At 33.3% G+C, this 14,983-nt stretch overlaps 1 long non-coding RNA gene across 1 annotated transcript in view; it reads right to left on the bottom strand.

Moving 5' to 3' along the window:
- LOC142322833 (uncharacterized) overlaps window positions 1-14,983 on the bottom strand; it is a 301,594-nt gene that overhangs the window by 122,120 nt on the left and 164,491 nt on the right. The window contains exon 5 of the long non-coding RNA XR_012755944.1: window positions 1,444-1,490. This is a non-coding gene — a long non-coding RNA (uncharacterized LOC142322833). The remainder of the gene's footprint in view (window positions 1-1,443; window positions 1,491-14,983) is intronic.

The following is a 14,983-nucleotide window of genomic DNA, read 5'->3' as shown; positions in this document are numbered from 1 at the left end:
TTAATAATGTATAAGCACTTTTTATTAAATTTATTCACGTGTTGTTAATCAAATTTTGAATGTTTTTTATCATTACTATTATTATTTTACAAAACAAATATAAATCTATTTATTTTTTATTTTTTTGGAGAGGGGGTTTCAGTATTTTATTCATATAACATTTTACAGATGAAGTATACTACTGTTACTTATTCAGAGTTTTAAGCTTCTTTCATATCCTTTTCTCCCCTCGGTAATATTACAAACACTTTTTATATAAATCGTAATAAAAAAAAGAGATTTTAAACCTTTTAAAACAAATTTACATTCAAAATTTAAACAATTCTTAACACGAAATAAACTTGTTCTACTTCAAACAATAAAAGCCCGTTTTTTAAGTTCATCGGTTTTCTTCATTCTTTTAAGTTTCATAGTTTATGGTTCTTAGATAAGCACGGAAACAACCCGAAATCAAAGCGTTAACCGTATCGGATAATTAAACTTGATTTTAGTAAACTCTAAATTTTTAGAATATCCTTTTGGTTTCCCGTGGATTTTTTAATAAAAAAATCCTGTTTTAGCATAAACATTCCAATTTTCGCTTTTACGCCGAGTTTTTCTGAGCTTAGACGGGATGATTCAAGGGCAATTTCACGATCGGATGTTCTTCTAGACGGCAGCTTTCTAATAGACGCCTACACTATACGGTCTAACGAAACGAACGTTCGAACCCATCACGCACTTCGTTATTCACAAGGAGAGACTGCTGACTTTTAACATTTCTATTACTAGAACAAAAATGTTTATTAGGGGACACTATTCCTTGCACATAAGGTGTTTTACAAAAACTAATACGGTACCTACCGGTCACGACTAGATAAATCAAAGATAACCCAGAGATTTTCGAGTTACCGTAAGACGTACTTTTATAGACTACGCTCCGCTGAAAAGCTTTATAAAACAAAACTTCATGCGATTATTAATCGATCGATTCTATGATTTTCTGGAAATATACAAAATATCTGGGGCTGACTAAACCGATCATGAAGCGGAGGAAGTACCTTATAACTATAGAAACATTATTTCTATCGTTACGGTTGGAATCACCGGAGAGACCGTTTTATCGGATCGGAGAGTAATACGGACTGAAAAAGCGAAGGCTGTAACTGATATTAATAAAACATCAGCGATTCGGCCGGGCTTTTATTACAGCGTGTTTCCGTTTGAAAACCCAAACACCTAATCGCTACACCATTCGAATGCACATTCAGTAACCGATTTTCAGTTTTCCGATAATCAAAAGTATAAATATCGATAAAAATAAATTTCTATTTCTGCTTCGGAATAACAACGATTATAAAACGAACAAATTTTATAATTTAAAGCTCATCTAAGTATAGACTTTATAATTTTACATACGTCGAAAGATCGATGAAATTCTTAACTGTATAATTTATCACGTACCTTCTTTCTACTGCAGTACAAACGTATTCGAAAGGCATATTAGTCACCTGAAATAGAAAAAATGAAAATAATTATTAACATTTAATAATTTTAATCATTAAATTACATTCACGGTCGGGGTGACGAGACCGGTCGAGTCGCATTCATCCCGATCGTTAGAGATGCGTTCGGCAAATCGTATTTTTACGCTCACCCGCACAGTTAAGGTGAAGCGCGAATACTTTATCCAGGGAAACTACATGTGTTAAACGCCATCCCCTAGCGGTGCGGCGCGGCAGAAGCGAAGCGAAGCGAAGAGTCGTCTCGTGAGAATTCTGGGAGTAACCGGATGACGTCGCTTCCATCCCTTTTTTATCGCTTAATGGGAGGCGGGTAGGAGGAGCGAAGAGCTAAAGCATCGATCTTCGTCAGTCATCCTTCGTACCTTTTCAAAAGAATACAACATCGGTAGTAGAGATTCTCTTTTCTCATCTCAGGAGCCGAGTGTGTTTACTCTCTCTGATGTACGTACATCATCACTTTCGACCGAAAATGACTAACATTGTGCGACAAACCTTTTGATGCGCAACGTTTTTTTTGTTTTTTTGTTTCTTTATAAATGTTTCATTATTACTACATATATTTTTTATCTGGTAGTTAAATCACGGCTACATTAAATATTGCCAACACCTACCTCTGAAAACTTTATCGCTATTCTCCCTCGTCAACGCGAGTAGCTCGCGTGCAGGACTTCTACTTTACACCCGTTTTAAAAATAACTTAACGTGTTTTAAAATTAACTTTTTCTGTATAGTTGTAAAGACTGTTTCTTAATATTTTAAAAGAACACAAGTGAAGTTTGAATTTCTGTCGTTGAAACCAAAGGAAGTTCAATTCAAATTTTAGTACATATTAACGACATCTTACAAACATAAATCGGTTTCTCTTATTCGTCGGATAATACATCCTAAAACCTGTATTACTAGATTCAGTTTTCATTCGTTGTTAGTGCATGAACTGAACCTCGCGTTCATCCTGATTAAATAAAAAAATATGCCATCCTGGTAGAAATAGTTTCATAATTTCGTTAATATTAAGATACTTATATTAATTATTAATATACTTAATGTTAAGCGTTTGTTAAGGCCTAACATTAAGTTTCATCCAACCATTTTTTTTTTCAGGGTAAAAAGGACGGTAACGTAGGTCGAGCCTAGTTTTTAAAGATCTATTTATGAAGATTTTAAGAACGTAAGACCTCGTCATAGTTTGTCATTTGAAATCTGTTCGGCGATTCAAAGTTACGTTGTACGTATAAATACATAAACGCGTATATTATATTACAAGCTCGATCGGAATCTATAAATTTAGCTCGGGTAATATTTAAGTTACATGAAACTATGTTTTGACATGACGTAGGTGTAACAGCAACTATGAGCGAAAATTTTGCAGTCATTAAAATATTTTATCGTGGAAGCCAAAATTAAAAAAAAAAAAAAACAATCGAAAAGACGGGTTGAAATTATTATAATAAAATCTGAATTTTACTGGATTTTATTTAATCATCGTGCACAAACATGTTTATTAAGAAACTACACATGATAAAATTAAAAGCCCGATTTTATTTTTATTTGGCGATTGCAAATATTGCCAGAAAACCAAAACGTAATCTTTTTTATAGAAAACGTGACCGAGACAAAATTTAGACGGTTACAACATACATTTTACGAGCTGTTAGGTCTTGTTTCGGTCTAGACACGATATTAACTGAGATTCTTTGACTCTGTGATCGTATACCTACGTAATATTACCGGAGAGGCACGAATTTGTCGGAGTACATTTTGCTATCGAGTATTTTTGTTGTTAAATAATTTATTACGGTCAAAATATGTCCCAGACAAAATAAACGAACGCAGACAAAATAAAAATACAATCGAAACATAACAAAGACTTTTGATCATTAATATCATCCGGTTTAGTAATCTGTTTTTTTTTTTGTTTTTTTTTTTTAATATATAATTCAAGTTTAAAATATTAAAAGATTTATATTACATAATATAAATTACACTAAAATAATATCTTTAATATTCAAACATGATATTACATAGGATCGAACGACAATGTTTAGTTCGATTATTGTTTACTTTTATGAAAACGTAACGCTAGAACACGCGTTAAAAACGATTTAAAAATCTCTAATAACAATAAGTTTTTATTATACTCACTAGATCTATGTCTTATCTAGATCTTAGTGCACCCACTAGATCTATGAAAATGTGAAAGAGTAGCCTACTGTTATGGTCTTTTTTATGTATTGTAGAATATTGCCTGCGATAAACAGATTTGTTTAAAGCAAACCGCACCGAAAACGGTTAATTAATTTATGATAAATATAACACATTTTAACGATTTTTAATACAGAAGAGTTTTTTTATTCCAATGCTATTATCTAAAAACCTCATTAAAAGATTAAAAAAAAAATTATAAAGAGTCTGAGATATGAATGCGCACCTTATAAATTACCACTTCACTTACTTTTGATCTCGCATCAGTGTTCGAACTTTTATGCAATTTACGTAAACGGCAGGGTTTTACATATAAAAAATTCACCTCTTGTGACATAACTAAATATTTAAATAGCCTGTAGAAACATTAAATTCTGATACCGCTTTGAGCATTCTGATAAAATTGGTCCTTACAATTTATACACTTCTCAAAATTAGGATCCGATTTGAAAAGTGATTGTTTTTTAAATTTTATAAGGAACATTACATATATACTGAATTACCGTAGTGAACACAGTATATATAACGCAGTAAATTCTTCAATACATATTATAAATATATAAATAAACTGAACAATTCACTGTACATTTTGATGCGTACAGCGTATCTATTTCTTTATAAAATACACAGTATTATGAGACAGAGTATTCCATGAGTAAACTTTTCTGTATGAATATTTTTTTATAATTTATTCGACAAGATTAGATTTCACGTAATTTCTCAGGCTTAAGTAATTAACAATATAAGGGTATAAAATCGGCCACAAAAAATATTTTTGTAACCGTATCAAAAAATTATAGTAGATCTAGCAATGATCGAAGATAAGCTATTGATTTAAGTTTAATAACGATTCAATTTTTAGCGTTTTAATTTTTGTTCAACTTTATGTCATCCGCTATTTCAGACGTTCTAAACCTGTCAGATCTAAGGTAACGAAGGATTTTACAAAAACTCTTGAAGCTCTTAAAAACCTCTCGGTATGAAAATATTCCTGTACAATTTTGTGAATCGTCATAAGACCATTAAACGCTAAAACCTGACCCCGAAGTGTACGGATAATCGACACAGCTCTAGAAACTGAAATTTACGTCGAAAAATTTAATCCTTAACTGTTTAAGGATGAAAATCCTTTCTCAATTTTATGGAAGCTCGTTATTTCCGCAAAATCGGTAACAAGCGAGAGCAATATTTGCGTGTTGAAGTCTTCAGATAAGAAAGTTAGCTATCCACCAGTTTGATATGATTATATAACTTGCTTCCTTCAAACAATTATATTTTATAGGTCGTACAGTACTTGTTGGTATAAAAGACATATAGTACCGAGTTTAGTATTTGCTCAAGTTTTAAATCTAAATCGTTTTTATTCTTGGATGGGCTTCTGACTGACTTGTTGGAATGAAGGATGAAGATTTCTTTGTAAAAATAGGTTGATGAAAACGACTATGAAATTGTATAAATTTAAATATCAATCTATGTATTTAAAGCGTCTACCGCGGCAAAAATTACATAGAAAAAGTTTCTTATTTGCAAATGCGGTCAAGAAACTTGTTAAAAACTTTTGATTTAAATGAATTATTATAAGAAAAAAATAATTTTTAAATAAAAAACAAGAGATTTAACGTCAAAGTAAACGAAGAAAAAGGTAGGAATAGGTAAAATAATAACAAAACTAACAGTTCTTCAAATTCGTTGCGTGCTCGAATGAAAATTGTATTATAACGGAAAAGCACAATTCATATAATTTTAGCTGACATAACAAAATAACCGGACATTTATTCGTGGCTAACACACACACACACACACACACACACACACACACACACACACACACACACACACACACACACACACACACACACACATAAACTGTGCTCACGGGCATATGTAATGTGCGTACGTGTAGTAGACTACATTTTAGAATAGAGAAAACAAACGACTGTATTAGTGTTAATAATGTTCTTCGTGTGTGTTTTTTAACTATAAATATTATCCAAAACTAAGAAATAACTTCGATAACTTCCGCAAATTAATTACTTGAATTTTTGGTTTATACATCACAGCCTCTAATAATTTCAAAGTTTGCCTAACAGTTCTCTCCAACCTTCATGACATGTCTTTCTTTATACTTTCTTATTAGGGATTAACGAATAAAGCTTTACGAGGCGTGCGTACAATCTTTTAAAATATTTGACAAAAAAATTAATCCCGTGGCTGTTGCTAGAGCTGCTATCGGGGGCCGCCCCTAGCTATGGGAACCCTCGCCAGCTTTGGTTGAATGGTGCTGGGGAAATAAAATACCCCAGGTGCACAAAACCTAGTACTGCTGTCTTGCAGTTTAGCGTTGGGTCGTCAAAGGCTACGGAAAGAAAACCCGTATAAAAAAATCGCTGATATCCTCCTGGGTGGGGGTTAGAGCGATAGGGCTGCACCCCATCATCTGTAAAATTGAATATTGCAAAAAAAACCAAAGATGAGCTTCGGAAATGACTAGAAATACGGTTAACCAAAATAGAAATTTCAAAAGGAAACGAAATCGGAAACGGAATATCAATATCGCTACCTGGAATGTTCAAGGGTTGCATTTAAAGGAATGACATATTGTTAAATGGTTTGTCGATTACAGAATTGACACTGCGACGGTGACAGAAATGAAAAAGAAGGGAACAGGCATTAAGCAAGCGGGCGACTACATAATGTTTTATAGAGTTGTTGAACAGGCAACGACGGGCTAAGACTGGAGTGGACATTGCGATGCATAAAAAATACTGCAGAAGTATTAAGTCATGGAAGAGGAAAATGAACGCTTTATGGCAGTAGAAATGGAAATCTTGAAACATAAGATGGCATTATGGCAGTTTTGCACAGGCAAATGACACTGATGCACGATACAAAGGGAATAAATTTTATGAGGAACTAAGTGCATGTGTGAAGAAAATTGGAAACGAAACGGAACTGCTACTGCTAGGGGATCCAAACGCAAGAACCGGGCGAAGAGTTAGTCATTAAGTGGTTGGAAGATTCAGGATGCGATTGAGGAAGTAATGGATAGAATTACGGTGGAAGAAGTATGCTGTGCGATTGCTAATACTAAAAGTAAAAATCAGCTGGCCCTGGTGATCATCCGACTCAGCGCCTTAAGAAAAGCCCTGGATCGGTATATTTTTAATAAAAAAAACGCTATTAGGTAAGCTCTAGGAACTAGTTAGGACACTGGTCGCTAAACTGTTTCGAGTCTCAGTAGCCGTTTGTGGTACAGACATTCGGTCTTATGCTTTAGGGCGACCGAATGGAGTGGTGGCGGGAGAAATGCCAACCAAGCCAATATTTTAGTAAGTGTTTATTTGAAGATGACGAAATTCCAAAAGAATGAAATCAGCTTTTATCATTCCGATAAATAAAAAAGGAAAATAGACAGACTGCCAAAATAATCGAGGCATTAGTGTAACGGCAGTTGTTGGAAGGTTGTACTGGCGTGTTATTAAAAGTAGGTTATAAAGGATAATAAGGATATCACAGGATTAAAGTGGATTTACTTCTGGAAGGTCATGTTTTGATAATATTTTTGTATTGAAAAATTTAGTGGAAAAAAGGATGGCAAGGAATACGGAATCACCTTTGATTTTTGTGAATTTGGAAAAAGCCTACGATACCGTTCCAAGGCGCAAACCTTTTGAGGCATCTGTGGTAAAATATTAAGAATCCTCCAAAGCAAAATAAAAAAATACATTTTATACGAAGAGAAAATATCATTCGTAAGGCTTTGAAATAGTGTTCTTCTGAAATTAAAATAACTAAACACCTTCGACAGGGTTACTGTTTGTCTCCAACTTTACTTATGTTGTACATCGACGATGGTTTGAAAGAATGGAAGAAAGCAAAATGTGACACGATGGGATTTGATGTGGAAGAATACCTTAGCCTTCTGCTTGCGGATGACCAACTAGTTCATCGGATGAAAACGATGTTGAGTATACAATGAGAAAATTGACCTATAAAAAGTGGGATCTGACCGTAAATTTTAATAAAACGAAGTATTTACCGATAAGAGTGCCAGGACGAAATTTGGAAATAGAAGGACTGAAACGTGAAAAATAACGGAAAGGAACAAGAAAAAAAGGTTTTAGCTGCTCAATTGGATTTCTGGAAAAGTAAAAAATATATCAAAATACAAATTTAAAAGAGATATAGTTTTAAATAAATGTCACAATGACCTATACAGAGTTAATATTAAAAATAAAATTACACGCGCTATTCCAGATAATTAGATATTAATAGCGTAAAATTACGGTTAAGAAATGATAGGAGACGAGTGGAAAAAATTTCTAATCTGAAACTACAAGTTCAAAGATATGAAAGATCATACGGTCAGAAAGCTAATCTGTCAGTAAGAAAACAGTAATCGAGTAGTCATCCTATTCAGTTATTTTTATACGGATTTGAATACTAGACCGTGGATACCGGTGTGTTTTTTTGGTGGCCGGGTTTCAATTAACCACACATCTCAGGAACGGTCGAACTGAGATTGTACAAGACTATACGCTTCATTTGCACTCATACATATCATCCTCTAAAATATTATCTGAACGGTAATTACCGGAGGCTAAACAGAAAAAACAAAGAAAGTAGACTTCCTATTACATTTAAGCGAATCGGTTTCGTATAGTGGCACTTGAAAGAGACTCTTCGGTTTATTATCCGATCGGCTGTTTACTAGAATGGACACTTTTATAAATCCTCTTCTATATAAAATCCTCAGTTATTCGATGCACCAGTTGCGTTCAACCGAATATACGAAACGGTACAAGTACCGTTCCATGTTATTTAATACATATCCGTTCCATCTATTGTCGTTTGAAGTACCCTTCGGGAGTAAGAAATACAGTAAATAAAAACTTAATGATATTACAATACCGTGATGATGTTTTTCTTAAGTTCAATAAAAAAAAGGAAAGCATGATGATCGTCATCCGGATGGTACTCTATTACTACTTCAACACACCGTTAAAAACGAAGGAAAAGTTATCGCGTTCGAACGGTATCCGGTTTCGGAAATTCATTTATAGAATCATCTATAAGAAATCGAAGAAAAGCAGGAAAAGAAATTTGATACCGTCCCCGATAAAAACTGTGAAGACAGAAAAACGTGAAGGTAAATAGGTGATCGGTAGGTAACGAAATAACAGGTACAAAAAATAAATTTTTGTGTGAATTCTCACGTGGAAAAAGGTTTTCCTTCTAATTCCTTTCCCTTCACGCTGTAACAGTTATTGAAATTTGGAAATTTATAAAATTAAACGACCATATAACTGATATAACTGTCTAACACGAAAACTATTTTGTGTGATAGGCGCAAACTCTATTTTATTAGATTTCTAAGTTCATTTCTCAAGAAACGGTTCCAACCGGTGTAATAGTATACTAATAATATGTTTGCTGTTATGTAGGATACCACCTTTTTAGTTCCTTCAAAACTTAAAAAATAATAATAAAAATAAAACTTATCTTTCACTGTCGGCAGTGGCTTTTGGAATATCGATATATATGTATATACAGAATGTTTACGAAGAAACGGAAAGAGTTTCAGGACGAGTTCTACCAGTGAAAATAATTAAAAAAGTTTAAATAAATGTGGGATCGGAAACTCTTCGTTAGCGAGTTACGGCAGGCGAAAGATTTCGCAATGATTACTAAGCAGTCAAATAAAGCCATACTGAAATTCTTTATTCTTTTTGTTTTCAGACATTTGACTGGTTTGATCCAGCTTTCCATGATTCCCTATCTAATGTCAATCGTTTCATTTCGGTATACCCCCTACATACTACATCCCTAACAATTTGTTTTATATATTCCAAACGTGGCCTGCCTACACAATTTTTTCCTTCTACCTGTCCTTCAATATTAAAGCGACTATTCCAGAATGCCTTAATGTGTGGCCTATAAGTCTGTCTCTTCTTTTAACTATATTTTTCCAAATGCTTCTTTCTTCATCTATATGCCGCAATACCTCCTCATTTGTCACTTTATCCACCCATCTGATTTTTAACATTCTTCTCTAGCACCGCATTTCAAAAGCTACGCTCCAAACATATACTTTCAAAAATCTTTTCCTGACGTTTAAATTAATTTTTTATGTAAACAAATTATATTTCTGACTGAAGGCTCGTTTCGCCTGTGCTATTCCTCATTTTATATAGCTCTTGCTTCGTCCATCTTTAGTAATTCTATTTCCCAAATAACAAAATTCTACCTCCATAATCTTTTCTCTGCCTATTTTTACATTCAGTGGTCCATATTCGTTATTTCTACTACATTTCATTACTTTCGTTTTGTTCTTGTTTATTTTCATGCGGTAGTTCTTGCGTAGGACTTCTTCCATGCCGTTCATTGTTTCTTCTAAATATTTTTTACACTTGCTAGAATTACTATACCATCAGCAAATCGTAGCATCTTTATCTTTTCACCTTGTGCTGTTACTCCGGATCTAAATTGTTCTTTATCATAATTAACTACTAGTTCTATGTAAAGATTAAAAAGTAACGGGGATAGGGAACATCCTTGTCGGACTCCTTTTTTATTGCCCTACTTATTTTTAAATTCTGAACATTTTATTCCAGTCTACGTTACCGAAGCCTTTTCCAGGTCTATAAATGCCAACCAAGTATGTTGGTTTCTTTTTCTTTAATCTTCCTTCTACTATTAATCTGAACGCTAAAATTTCTTCCCCTGTCCCTATACTTTTCCTGAAACCAAATTGGTCTTCTGCTAACACTTCTTTTACTCTTCTCTCCATTCTTCTGTACAGAATTCTAGTTAAGATTTTTGATACGCAAATAGTTAACCTAATTGTTCTATTTTCTTCATATTTAGCTGCTTCTGCTTTCTTTGGTATCATGACAAAAACACCCTTTTTTAAGTCTGACGGAACTTCCCCTTCACTGAAATTCTACGACCCCAAATTAAAGCGGTAAGCTTGATTGTTTTCAGATTAGAATTTCAGTATGGCTTTATTTGCCTCTTTGGCCAGGAATCATGGCGAAATTTTTCCAGCCGTAACTCGCTAACGAAGCGTTTCCGTGTTTATATAAACTTTTTTCATTATTTTCACTGGTAGAATTAGTCCTGAAATTTTTCCCCTTTCTTCGTGAAACACTCCCTATATATATTAAAGATCGATTCATAAGGAACGCTTCCTAAGTGTATACTTGCATAAAGACGCAAATACAGAAGCAACGGAAGTTCTGGATCAACCGGAACTAGTTTTATTTTGAAAATTAACCGTTTTCAAGGAAGTTCCATTCTTTGGTGATCCCAATATTATATTCTACTCCTTTTGCTTCTGTCTAAAAAACTTCATATAAGAAGGAACAGGCTGCTGTTTTATTCTAAATACCCCATCTAGGGTAAAAATTTCGAAGCCGAGACCGTTGAAAACAGTTCTTAAAATTTAAAAAAAAATTATTTTTATTTAAAATACTTAATTTTTATACTAGTTAACGGAATCACAAATAATTTGCATTATATGAAAAATAATTATTCCTTCATAGATAATATTTTGAAAACGCCCAGTTTCAAAATGTTATTTTTCAAAAACATTTTATACGGATTTGACGCAATTTAAAAATCGTATTTTCGTATGTAATTCTAAACAAAACAAAAAAATCATAGGCTGATGTTCACATAGAATTATATTATTACGATTTTAGTTTTTGAAATTATTAGAAAATTCAAAGTTATTTTTCCTTTTCCCCGGTATACTGTTCGTCAGTTAAGTGGCGAAGAAGAAACAACAAAACAACTAAAATAATTTACGAAAAGCATATCTAATTATTAGGGTTGTACTTCTGTTTTAACAACTATAAAATGGAAAATTTTGGTACGTATTATGTAGCGTTGTTATATCATTGGTATACACACACACACACACACACACATATATATATATATATATATATATACACAGAGAGAGACTTTACCGGATATAGTCGTCTGATTAAGATAATGCAAAAACGCTCATATAAACAAGGATCCGGAAACCCTGTCAATAATGCTCCTCTTTTAGCCACAGAGGTAAAGCAGTGCGGTACTGCAGTACATTCATCGACCCTACTTATGACGGCTAAATTTTGTATATAGTTTTACAGGAGTTCAAAAACTGGTACCGATGTAGTGCATTGATATATTGTTTTTTTTTTAATTGACATATTGTTTTTGAGAAATCCCTGTTAAAAATAGTTTTTAAAATAGCCAAAAAAGTAAGTTTTTCACAATTTTGTGAAAAACAATTATCATATTTGCAGCGGTAGACCCGCAGGTTAAAAATTGTTACTAAACGTTCTTCAAAACGAGTTACCTCAAGTTATATAAGACGTCCTCAATAATGACACAATCATGTTAGAATTACCCACATGAGCTGCTCATTTTTATCGCCTTGAAATAACAGAGCGTTTCCCCACCGGTTTATGAATCCTCTCGGATTCTTTTTGTTGGGACATATGAGGCGTATGTGTTTCCCGAATTCAGAGAATGTAAATGGACTTTTACGAACATAAATCATGTTTGCCGCCAAAGATATCCAGAATAACCCAAAAGATGTAGGAAAATGGAATCTTATATCATTATCTGTAATTCGCTGAGCTGAAATATATTTTAATGCTGTCAGTGAAAAATTTGAACGGTTGATGTAAAAATTTTATTTCGTGAAGTAATTAATTTATATTAGAAATTCTGATATTTCTTTCATATATAACTATTTTGATATAAATATCGATAGCTGAACGATGAAAATATTCTGTTTAGTATAATTTATATGTGTTATTGTTTTTATTGAAAATACAAGTTATTTATATTTGTGAGGTATTTACTATTGATTTTTTCTACACGAATCTGATACTTTACAAATTTGTAGCGAAAATGTCTATCTTTGTTTTGAAAAATTGTAATTTTTTTCCAAAATTGTGAAAACTTACTGTTTTGACTACTTTACAAATGATATTTAACAGAGAATCCTCAAAACAAATTTCGATAAAGAAATTGGAACGATTCTTTTCCAAATTCTATAAACAAAATTTCATTCAAACTCAAAAATTTAGCCTTAAATACTGCGCTGGAGTAAAGACCGTTGTACCTTTGAGGCAAAATGAGGAAATTTTTGACTGGCCTTAACTTGAAAAAAAACTATTTTTTAGATTCGTATTTACATGAACTTTTTTCAATATTTCAATCAATCACAGAAATACGCCTGCTTAGCAGAAACCTCCGAGAAAATCCCGTATGTGTGTATATGTGTGTGTGTGTTTTACGGGTAACCAAACCGTAAAACGTTTTTCGCACGATTGTTGCTTAAACGGCCGGTTAATATTTTTGGAATTAACATTATCAACAATAATTTTAATAACGTGAATAGGGTAAGAGCCTAATTCGGAAAGAATCAGTTTATCGTCGACGGGTAACAGTATTCACTATTATCTAATTTAAATACTAAAACGATTTTTTATTTTGTTACGTGTTTGTGCGTTTCTATTTTAACCGACTTGTAACAATCCGTCAATCGGATACCGTATAAGTAGTCGATCGGCTGTCGTTCCCTTCTCGGTGTCTCACTGTTCTGACCTCACACCATTCTATCGAACGAAAATAAAAAAAAAACATTTAAGAATGCGCATATTTCAGTTCAGTTTTGTATCGTATCTCATTTGAATGACTTTTAAAATTGTTTTTATCAGCGAATCAATTATTACCGAGTGTTTGCCGATTTAGAGTGTGCAAAATATCTAACCGATTGTCCAGTAATAATTTAAAAGTATACAACATTTTAACGCCGGAACAGACATTAAAAATTATTAAGTATTATTAAAACGTACTATTTTCATTATATTTTAACAATAATAATAAAATATAAAGCCGGTGGTGTTCAGTTGTAAATCTAAGTACAACTAGATAAATTTTCAGACCGTAGCAAAATTTTAAAAACCTAAAAATGATTTTATAATTATTTTTTGTTTGTTTTACTTATTTAGTTCGTTCGTTTTATGACGAAGTACGACAGATAAAATTATCTACCCTAAAGGTAAAGAAGACACGTAATATTCTCACCTGAGAATATTATGCCTCCCCAAAAACATAAAAAAGAGAGATTAAAAATAAATAAATAATTATTAAGCGGGCTAAAGGTTTTAGATTTATAGTTCTATTAAATTAAGGCACGGTATTAACAATATCAACAACAGTCGGTCGTCGAGCAGCAGAAGCACGACGACAAGCGGTACTTGTCGCAGTCAAGAGAATTAGATAGTGGACGCGGACAAAAACGTTCTAATAGTACCAGTGCTACCAGGTGATTTTTTCGGTAGACGTGCACGATGAATCCTTGTTCTTTATTTTACTTACCGGTAGTAATGCAGACAAGACGATTCGTAATGTATACGGAGAGTTAACAGAAAGCGGGAAAAGTTTAATTAAGAATGTCAGCAGCATCGTTTTAAAAACCGGTGGACAATAAACCACCTCCTTCGTTATACGAGCCGGTGGTGGTTTGATCAATCGTGGGTAACGATTAAATAAAGAGATTTCGTGCATAGTTTATTTTCTCCCCAGGAAATGTCGAAAATTATTCTCAATTACGTTAAAAAAATCATATATAAAAAAAATTCGCATCGCATCCTGTTTGTGAATCGCGTGAACGGTATAGTTAAAATCTGAATTTAGGACGATTAATTGATCCGCGCGATCGGTCGGCACTACTGATCTCTAGACAGGGAGCAGCAGAGTATTGTCGTCTCTGCATATAATGATCGACGTTGCATGTAGTTAGAAGACCCGGCGATCAATTTCGCCTCCGGCAACCTGTAAAACGTCGTTTTACCAGTCGCGACGACAGATAAAATTGTCGTCCTCGCGTAAAACGACCCGTTTATTTTCAAATAGTAGAAAACATGTCAACAGTTTATCGTCGGTTGTCCGACAAAATATATCCGGTATGAAAAAGCTATGACAACACTTTTCCGGAGAAAAATGTAAACGCTTAATTAAGCCGGAACTGAAACAAAATCTTAAGGATAATCAAAAAATGTAATAGGAAAGGCGACGTTAACAAATAAATTGTACGATGTCATACAGGCCGCCATTAACTCTACGGGGACATGTATCACTCTTTTTTTCACAACACCATAATCATCTCGGCAACAGTGCGCGTTACCTTCAACATCGACTGTCATGCCGTTTTAATTTTAATGCTGTTATATAATAAAACCCCAAGAATTACACGTTGTACAATATTT

Source organism: Lycorma delicatula, chromosome 4 (assembly GCF_047948215.1).
Source record: "Lycorma delicatula isolate Av1 chromosome 4, ASM4794821v1, whole genome shotgun sequence".
NCBI lineage: Eukaryota > Metazoa > Arthropoda > Insecta > Hemiptera > Fulgoridae > Lycorma > Lycorma delicatula.
The sequence above is the reverse complement of the archived record's forward strand: the minus strand, read 5'-3'. Positions and strand labels throughout refer to the sequence as shown.